The sequence below is a fragment of the Podarcis cretensis genome (genome assembly GCF_951804945.1).
Source record: "Podarcis cretensis genome assembly, chromosome: 6".
Classification (NCBI taxonomy): Eukaryota; Metazoa; Chordata; class Lepidosauria; order Squamata; family Lacertidae; genus Podarcis; species Podarcis cretensis.
In genome coordinates, this window is record NC_137175.1 from 91,100,519 (window position 1) to 91,109,498 (window position 8,980).

Sequence of the window (8,980 nt, forward strand, 5' to 3'; positions counted from 1 at the left end):
GGGATTTTTTTTAAAAAAGGTTCTTCTGACGTCGAGGCATAATTCTGTTTCCGATGATAAAAACCTACCTTTTTCCACCGAAAAACTTTTCAGGGGATCGTTTGAAACAGTTTGGCACCATTTTTGAATGAATTGCAGAAGGTCAGATTTTTGCTGAAATTGTGACCCCGCGGCTTAGGGATTTTTTCAAAAAAAAGTTGTTTGGACGTCGAGGCCTAATTCTGTTTCCGATGATAAAAACCTACCTGTTTCCACCGAAAAACCTTTCAGGGGATCGTTTGCAACAGTTCAGCACCATTTTTGATTGAATTGCATTTGATGTTGAGCTTCAGACCATATTTTGCGCTCTCCTCTTTCACCCTCATTAAAAGGTTCTTTAATTCCTCCTCACTTTCTGCCATCAAGGTTGTATCATCTGCATATCTGAGGTTGTTGATATTTCTTCCGGCAATCTTAATTCCAGCTTGGGATTCATCCAGCCCAGCCTTTCCCATGATGAATTCTGCATATCAATTAAATAAGCAGGGAGACAAAATACAGCCTTGTCGTACTCCTTTTCCAATTTTGAACCAATCAGTTGTTCCATATCCAGTTCTAACTGTAGCTTCTTGTCCCACATAGAGATTTCTCAGGAGACAGATGAGGTGATCAGGCACTCCCATTTCTTTAAGAACTTGCCATAGTTTGCCATGGTCGACACAGTCAAAGGCTTTTGCATAGTCAATGAAGCAGAAGTAGATGTCTTTCTGGAACTCTCTAGCTTTCTCCATAATCCAGCGCATGTTTGCAATTTGGTCTCTGGTTCCTCTGCCTCTTCTAAATCCAGCTTGCACTTCTGGGAGTTCTCGATCCACATACTGCTTGAGCCTTCCCTGTAGAATTTTAAGCATAACCTTGCTAGCGTGTGAAATGAGTGCAATTGTGCGGTAGTTGGAGCATTCTTTGGCACTGCCCTTCTTTGGGATTGGGATGTAGACTGATCTTCTACAATCCTCTGGCCACTGCTGAGTTTTCCAAACTTGCTGGCATATTGAGTGTAGCACCTTAACAGCATCATCTTTTAAAATTTTAAATAGTTCAGCTGGAATACCATCACTTCCAGTGGCCTTGTTATTTGCAGTGCTTTCTAAGGCCCATTTGACTTCACTCTCCAGGATGTCTGGCTCAAGGTCAGCAACCACACTACCTGGGGTATATGAGACATCCGTTTCTTTCTGGTATAATTCCTCTGTGTATTCTTGCCACCTCTTCTTGATGTCTTCTGCTTCTGTTAGGTCCTTACCACTTTTGTCCTTTATTATGGTAATCTTTGTATGAAATGTTCCTTTCATATCTCCAATTTTCTTGAACAGATCTCTGGTTCTTCCCATTCTGTTGTTTTCCTCTATTGTTTGCATTGCTTGTTTAAGAAGGTCTTCTTGTCTCTCCTTGCTATTCTTTGGAAATCTGCATTCAATTTCCTGTATCTTTCACTATCTCCCTCGCATTTTGCTTGCCTTCTCTCCTCCGCTATTTGTAAGGCCTCGTTGGACAGCCACTTTGCTTTCTTGCATTTCCTTTTCATTGGGATGGTTTTCGTTGCTCTCAGGGGAGCATTTGCAACCGTTTGGCACCATTTTTGAGTGAATGGCCGAAAGTCAGATTTTTGATTGATTTGTGACCCTGGGGCTTAGGGATTTTTTTTTTTAAAAAATTTCTTCACATTAAGTTGTCGAGGGCTCATTTCTTTTCCTGAGATAAAAAGCCTTCTGTTTCGACCGCCAAACCTCTCAGGGGAGCATTTGCAACCATTTGGCAACATTTTTGTGTGAATGGCCAAAAGTCAGATTTTTGATGAAATTGTGACTCCGGGGCTTAGGGATTTTTTCAAAACAATCGTTCTTTTCCGGTTAAGTTGTCAAGGGCTGATTTCTTTTCCAGAGAATAATTGTTGAATAATTGGCGTGGCTAATTGGATTGGACCCCAATTAGGTGCAGCTACTTGAATGGAAGCCCGGCACACTTCCGTCTGGCGCCTCTCTCCCGGTCCTCCTCCGGCAGCCACAAATGCAGAGCGTTTCACGCAGCGTGCTATTGCTCCCCGGTGTTAAGCAGATCAAACACACCTAGGCGTCAGTGTGTTTATAATTCAGTCTTGATTCAAGCAGTTAAACAATTACGGAGCTTTCCTGGACTCAGCTCACACATTTTGCTTCCGTCTCTTTCGGATGCAGAGACAAACAGGCAGTGAGTTAAAGCCACTCCCTCCTTCTGGTCACGCCTCAGGAATGGAGAGACGTCACTCAGAACTCCTTAACCCTGTGAGTTCTGAAACTAGTAACAGCCTTCTGTTTCGACCGCCAAACCTCTCAGGGGAGCATTTGCAACCGTTTGGCAGCATTTTTGAGTGAATGGCCAAAAGTCAGATTTTTGATGAAATTGTGACTCCGGGGCTTAGGGATTTTTTCAAAACAATCTTTTTCTGCCAGTTAAGTTGTTGAGGGCTGCTTTCTTTTCCTTAGATAAAAAGCCTTCTGTTTCGACCGCCAAACCTCTCAGGGGAGCATTTGCAACCGTTTGGCAACATTTTTGAGTGAATGGCCAAAAGTCAGATTTTTAGTAGTAGTAGTAAAATGGTAGTAGTAAAATGGTAGTAGTAAAATGGTAGTAAATTAGTAGTAAGTCGGTAGTAAAGTAGTAGCAAAGTAGTGGTGAAAGGGTAGTAAAGTAGTAGTAAAAGGATAGCAAGGCAGTAGTAAAATGATAGCAAAGCACTAGTAAGGTAGTAGTAAATCGGTAGTTGTAAAACGGTAGTAAGTGAAGCGGTAGCAGCGAAGCAGTAGCAAAGCAGTAGTAAAGTAGTAGTAAAGTAGCAATGAAGCGGTAGTAAAGTAGTAGTAAAGTGGTTGTAAATCGGTAGTAAAGTAGTAGTAAAGCGGTAGTAAAGCAGTAGTAAAGTGGTAGTAAAGTAGTAGTAAAGTAGTAGTAAGAATGACCTCAGAAGTGTTCGTTGTACAAAAAGGCGCCATGTTGGTAGCCTCAATCACAGAGGTTTTCCCAGTTGTTTCCATATAAAGTAGTGGGGCGGGGGGAATGGCTTCTCAGTGCTTGTATGTTGATCCCTGTTTACACTATTATGTTAAAAAGTACACCAGAATTTAGTGGCAGAATGGCAGAAAGTCAGATTTTTGATAAAATTGTGACCCCTTGGCTTAGGGATTTTTTCAAAACAATCTTTTTCTGCTGCTTATGTTGTCGAGGGCTGATTTCTTTTCCTGAGATAAAAACCCTTCTGTTTCGACCGCCAAACCTCTCCGGGGAGCATTTGCAACCGTTTGGCAGCATTTTTGAGTGAATGACCGAAAGTCAGATTTTTGATGAAATTGTGACCCCGGGGATTAGGGATTTTTTCAAAAAAAAATAATCTGCAGGTTAAGTTGTTCGAGGGCTGATTTCTGTTCCTGTGATGAAAAGCCTTCTGTTTCGACCGCCAAACCTCTCAGGGGAGCATTTGCAACCGTTTGGCAACATTTTTGAGTGAATTGCAGAACGTCAGATTTTTGCTGAAATTGTGACCGCGCAGCTTAGGGATCTTTGCAAAAAAAGTTTTTCAGACTCTGAGGGCTAATTCTGTTTCCGATGCTAAAAACGCATCTCTTTCCACGGAAAAACCTTTCAGGGGATCGTTTGCAACAGTTTGGCACCATTTTTGAGTGAACTGCAGATCGTGAGAAATTTTGAAGAAATTGTGACCGCGCGGCTTTGGGATTTTTGCAAAAAAAAGTTGTTCAGACGTTGAGAGCTAATTCTGTTTCCGATGATAAAAACCCACCTTTTTCCCCCGAAAAACCTTTCAGGGGATCGTTTGCAACAGTTCAGCACCATTTTTGAATGAATTGTAGAACGTCAGATTTTTGCTGAAATTGTGACAGCTTAGCGATTTTTGCAAAAAAAAGTTGTTCAGACGTTGAGGGCTAATTCTGTTTCCGATGATAAAAGCGCATCTGCTTCCAATGAAAAACCTTTCAGGGGAACGTTTGCAACAGTTTGGCACCATTTTTGAGTGAATTGCAGAACGTCAGATTTTTACTGAAATTGTGACCGCGTGGCTTAGGGATTTTTTCAAAAAAAAGTTGTTCGGACGTTGAGGCCTAATTCTGTTTCCGATGGTTAAAAACCCACCTGTTTCCACCGAAAAACGTTTCAGGGGATCGTTTGCAACAGTTCAGCACCATTTTTGAGTGCACTGCAGAACGTGAGAAATTTTGAAGAAATTGTGACCGCGCGCCTTACGGTTTTTTTCAAAAAAAGTTGTTCAGACGTTGAGGGTTAATTCTGTTTCCGATGATAAAAACCCACCTGTTTCCAGTGAAAACAGTGGTAGTAAAGTGGTTGTAAATCGGTAGTAAAGCAGTAGTAAAGTGGTAGTAAAGCAGTAGTAAAGTGGTAGTAAAGTAGTAGTAAAGTAGTAGTAAAGTGGTTGTAAATCGGTAGTAAAGTTGTAGTAAAGTGGTAGTAAAGCAGTAGTAAAGTGGTAGTAAAGTAGTAGTAAGAATGACCTCAGAAGTGTTCGTTGTACAAAAAGGCGCCATGTTGGTAGCCTCAATCACAGAGGTTTTCCCAGTTGTTTCCATATAAAGTAGTGGGGCGGGGGGAATGGCTTCTCAGTGCTTGTATGTTGATCCTTGTTTACACTATTATGTTAAAAAGTACACTAGAATTTAGTGGCGTTGCATATTTTGGGTACCAAAATGTCCCCGCCAGCAGTGGCTGCATAAAATTCTTTAGTCAGAACTGAGCGATGGGCAACACACTGTCGTGAGTCAGGAGTTGTGTGTGGAGCCAGTAGTCAAAATAAGGGATGTGACTTAGATTATATCTTACCGGCCCAGTGGTGTTTCCTACGTTCTTCAGTAGGCACCATTTTTGAGTGAATGGCCGAAAGTCAGATTTTTGATCGATTTGTGACTCAGGGGCTTAGGGATTTTTCAAAAAAATAAAAATAAATAAAAATCGGCAGGTTAAGTTGTCGAGGGCTGATTTCTTTATCTGAGATAAAAAGCCTTCTGTTTCGACCGCCAAACCTCTCAGGGGAGCATTTGCAACCGTATGGCAGCATTTTTGAGTGAATGGCCAAAATACACATTTTTGATGAAATTGTGACTCCGGGGCTTAGGGATTTTTTCAAACGTATATTTTTCTGCCGGTTAAGTTGTCGAGGGCTGATTTCTTTTCCTGAGATAAAAACCCTTCTGTTTCGACCGCCAAACCTCTCAGGGGAGCATTTGCAACCGTTTGGCAATATTTTTGAGTGAATTGCAGAACGTCAGATTTTTGCTGAAATTTTGACCGCGCAGCTTAGGGATGTTTTCAAAAAAAGTTGTTCAGACGTCGAGGGCTAATTCTGTTTCCGATGAAAAAAACGCATCTGTTTCCACCGAAAAACCTTTCAGGGGATCGTCTGCAACAGTACAGCACCATTTTTGAATGAATTGCAGAACGTCAGATTTTTGCTGAAATTGTGACCGCTTAGGGATTTTTTCAAAAAAAAGTTGTACCGACGTCGAGGCCTAATTCTGTTTCCAATGATAAAAAAAGCACCTGTTTCCACCGAAAAACCTTTCAGGGGATCGTTTGCAACAGTTCAGCAACATTTTTGAGTGAACTGCAGAACGTGAGAAATTTTGAAGAAATTGTGACCGCGCGGCTTAGGGATTTTTGCAAACAAAAGTTGTTTGGACGTCGAGGCCTGATTCTGTTTCCGATGATAAAAACCTACCTGTTTCCACCGAAAAACCTTTCAGGGGATCGTTTGCAATAGTTTGGCACCATTTTTGAGTGAATTGCGGAAAGTCAGAAATTTTGAAGAAATTGTGACCGCGCGGCTTAGGGATTTTTGCAAAAAAAAGTTGTTCAGACGTCGAGGGCTAATTCTGTTTCCGATGCTAAAAACGCATCTGTTTCCACCGAAAAACCTTTCAGGGGATGGTTTGCAACAGTTCGGCACCATTTTTGAGTGAATTGCAGAAAGTCAGAAATTTTGAAGAAATTGTGACCGCGCGGCTTAGGGATTTTTGCAAAAAAAAGTTGTTCAGACGTCGAGGCCTAATTCTGTTTCCAATGATAAAAACCCACCTGTTTCCACCGAAAAACCTTTCAGGGGATCGTTTGCAACAGTTCAGCACCATTTTTGAGTGAACTGCAGAACGTGAGAAATTTTGAAGAAATTGTGACAGCGCGCCTTACGGTTTTTTTCAAAAAAAGTTGTTCAGACGTTGAGGGTTAATTCTGTTTCTGATGATAAAAACCCACCTGTTTCCAGTGAAAAACTTTTCAGGGGATCGTTTGCAACAGTTTGGCACCATTTTTGAGTGGATTGCAGAACGTCAGATTTTTGCTGAAATTGTGACCGCGCAGCTTAGGGATCTTTGCAAAAAAAAGTTGTTCAGACTCTGAGGGCTAATTCTGTTTCCGATGATAAAAACGCATCTGTTTCCACCGAAAAACCTTTCAGGGGATCGTTTGCAATAGTTTGGCACCATTTTTGAGTGAATAGCAGAACGTCAGATTTTTGCTGAAATTGTGAACGCTTAGGGATGTTTGCAAAAAAAAGTTGTTCAGACGTTGAGGGCTAATTCTTTTTCCGATGATAAAAACGCATATGTTTCCACCGAAAAAGCTTTCAGGGGATCGTTTGCAACAGTTCAGCACCATTTATGAATGAATTGCAGAACGTCGGATTTTTGCTGAAATTGTGACCGCTTAGGGATTTTTGCAAACAAAAGTTGCTCAGACGTTGCGGGCTAATTCTGTTTCTGATGATTAAAACGCATCTGTTTCCACCGAAAAACCTTTCAGGGGATCGTTTGCAATAGTTTGGCACCATTTTTGAGTGAATTGCGGAAAGTCAGAAATTTTGAAGAAATTGTGACCGCGCGGCTTAGGGATTTTTGCAAAAAAAAGTTGTACCGACGTCGAGGCCTAATTCTGTTTCCAATGATAAAAACCCACCTGTTTCCACCGAAAAACCTTTCAGGGGATCGTTTGCAATAGTTTGGCACCATTTTTGAGTGGATTGCAGAACGTCAGATTTTTGCTGAAATTGTGACCGCGCAGCTTAGGGATCTTTGCAAAAAAAAGTTGTTAAGACTCTGAGGGCTAATTCTGTTTCCGATGATAAAAACGCATCTGTTTCCACCGAAAAACCTTTCAGGGGATCGTTTGCAATAGTTTGGCACCATTTTTGAGTGAATTGCAGAACGTCAGATTTTTGCTGAAATTGTGAACGCTTAGGGATGTTTGCAAAAAAAAGTTGTTCAGACGTCGAGGCCTAATTCTGTTTCCAATGATAAAAAAGCACCTGTTTCCAACGAAAAACCTTTCAGGGGATCGTTTGCAACAGTTCAGCAACATTTTTGAGTGAACTGCAGAACGTGAGAAATTTTGAAGAAATTGTGACCGCGCGGCTTAGGGATTTTTTCAAAATATAGTTTTTCAGACATTGATGGCTAATTCTGTTTCTGATGATAAAAACCCACCTGTTTCCACTGAAAAACCTTTCAGGGGATGGTTTGCAACAGTTTGGCACCATTTTTGAGTGAATTGCAGAACGTCAGATTTTTGCTGAAATTGTGAACGCTTAGGGATGTTTGCAAAAAAAAGTTGTTCAGACGTTGAGGGCTAATTCTGTTTCCGATTATAAAAACGCATATGTTTCCACCGAAAAAGCTTTCAGGGGATCGTTTGCAACAGTTTGGCACCATTTTTGAGTGAATTGCAGAATGTCAGATTTTTGCTGAAATTGTGACCGCTGAGGGATTTTTCCAAAAACAGTTGTTCAGAGGTTGAGGGCTAATTCTGCTTCCGATGATAAAAACGCATCTGTTTACACCGAAAAACCTTTCAGGGGATGGTTTGCAACAGTTTGGCACCATTTTTGAGTGAATTGCAGAAAATCAGAAATTTTGAAGAAATTGTGACTGCGCGGATTAGGGATTTTTGCAAAAAAAAGTTGTTCAGACGTCGAGGGCTAATTCTGTTTCTGATGATAAAAACGCATCTGTTTCTTTCTTTTTTTTAATACATATTTATTAAAGTTTTTTTGAGTACAAATGCATAAATAAACAACATTACTTATATCATAATATAATTTCATCATTTCTTTGGACTCCCTCACATCTCCCGCTCCCACTTACATTGTTACAAAAAATTTTTCCAAGCAAATTACGCACTTGTTTGCGATCTTATCTCCACTCATTTAAATAAAATCTAACAATTCTCCAAGAAATTTATATTTTCCTTAATCTCACTTATCGTCAAATTCAGATCTAATTCGGTGGTAGGCAGTTATTTGTGATCTAGCATCCTTCTTAACATTCAACCAAATTACAATATTTTTGTAGATAAATCTTGAATTTCCTCCAGTCTTCCTCAACACCATTTTTGAGTGAATTGCAGAACGTCAGATTTTTGCTGAAATTGTGACCGCGCGGCTTAGGGATTTTTGCAAAAAAAAAGTTGTTCAGACAACGAGGGCTAATTCTGTTTCTGATGATAAAAACGCATCTGTTTCCACCGAAAAACCTTTCAGGGGATCGTTTGCAACAGTTCAGCACCATTTTTGAATGAATTGCAGAACGTCAGATTTTTGCTGAAATTGTGACCGCTTAGGGATTTTTGCAAAAAAAAGTTGTTCAGACGTTGCGGGCTAATTCTGTTTCCGATGATAAAAACACATCTGTTTCCACCGAAAAACCTTTCAGGGGATGGTTTGCAACAGTTTGGCACCATTATTGAGTGAATTGCAGAAAGTCAGAAATTTTGAAGAAATTGTGACCCCGCGGCTTAGGGATTTTTGCAAAAAAAAGTTGTTCAGACGTCGAGAACTAATTCTGTTTCCGATGATAAAAACGCATCTGTTTCCACCGAAAACCCTTTCAGGGGAGTGTTTGCAACAGTTCAGCACCAATTTTGAATGAATTGCAGAACGTCAGATATTTGC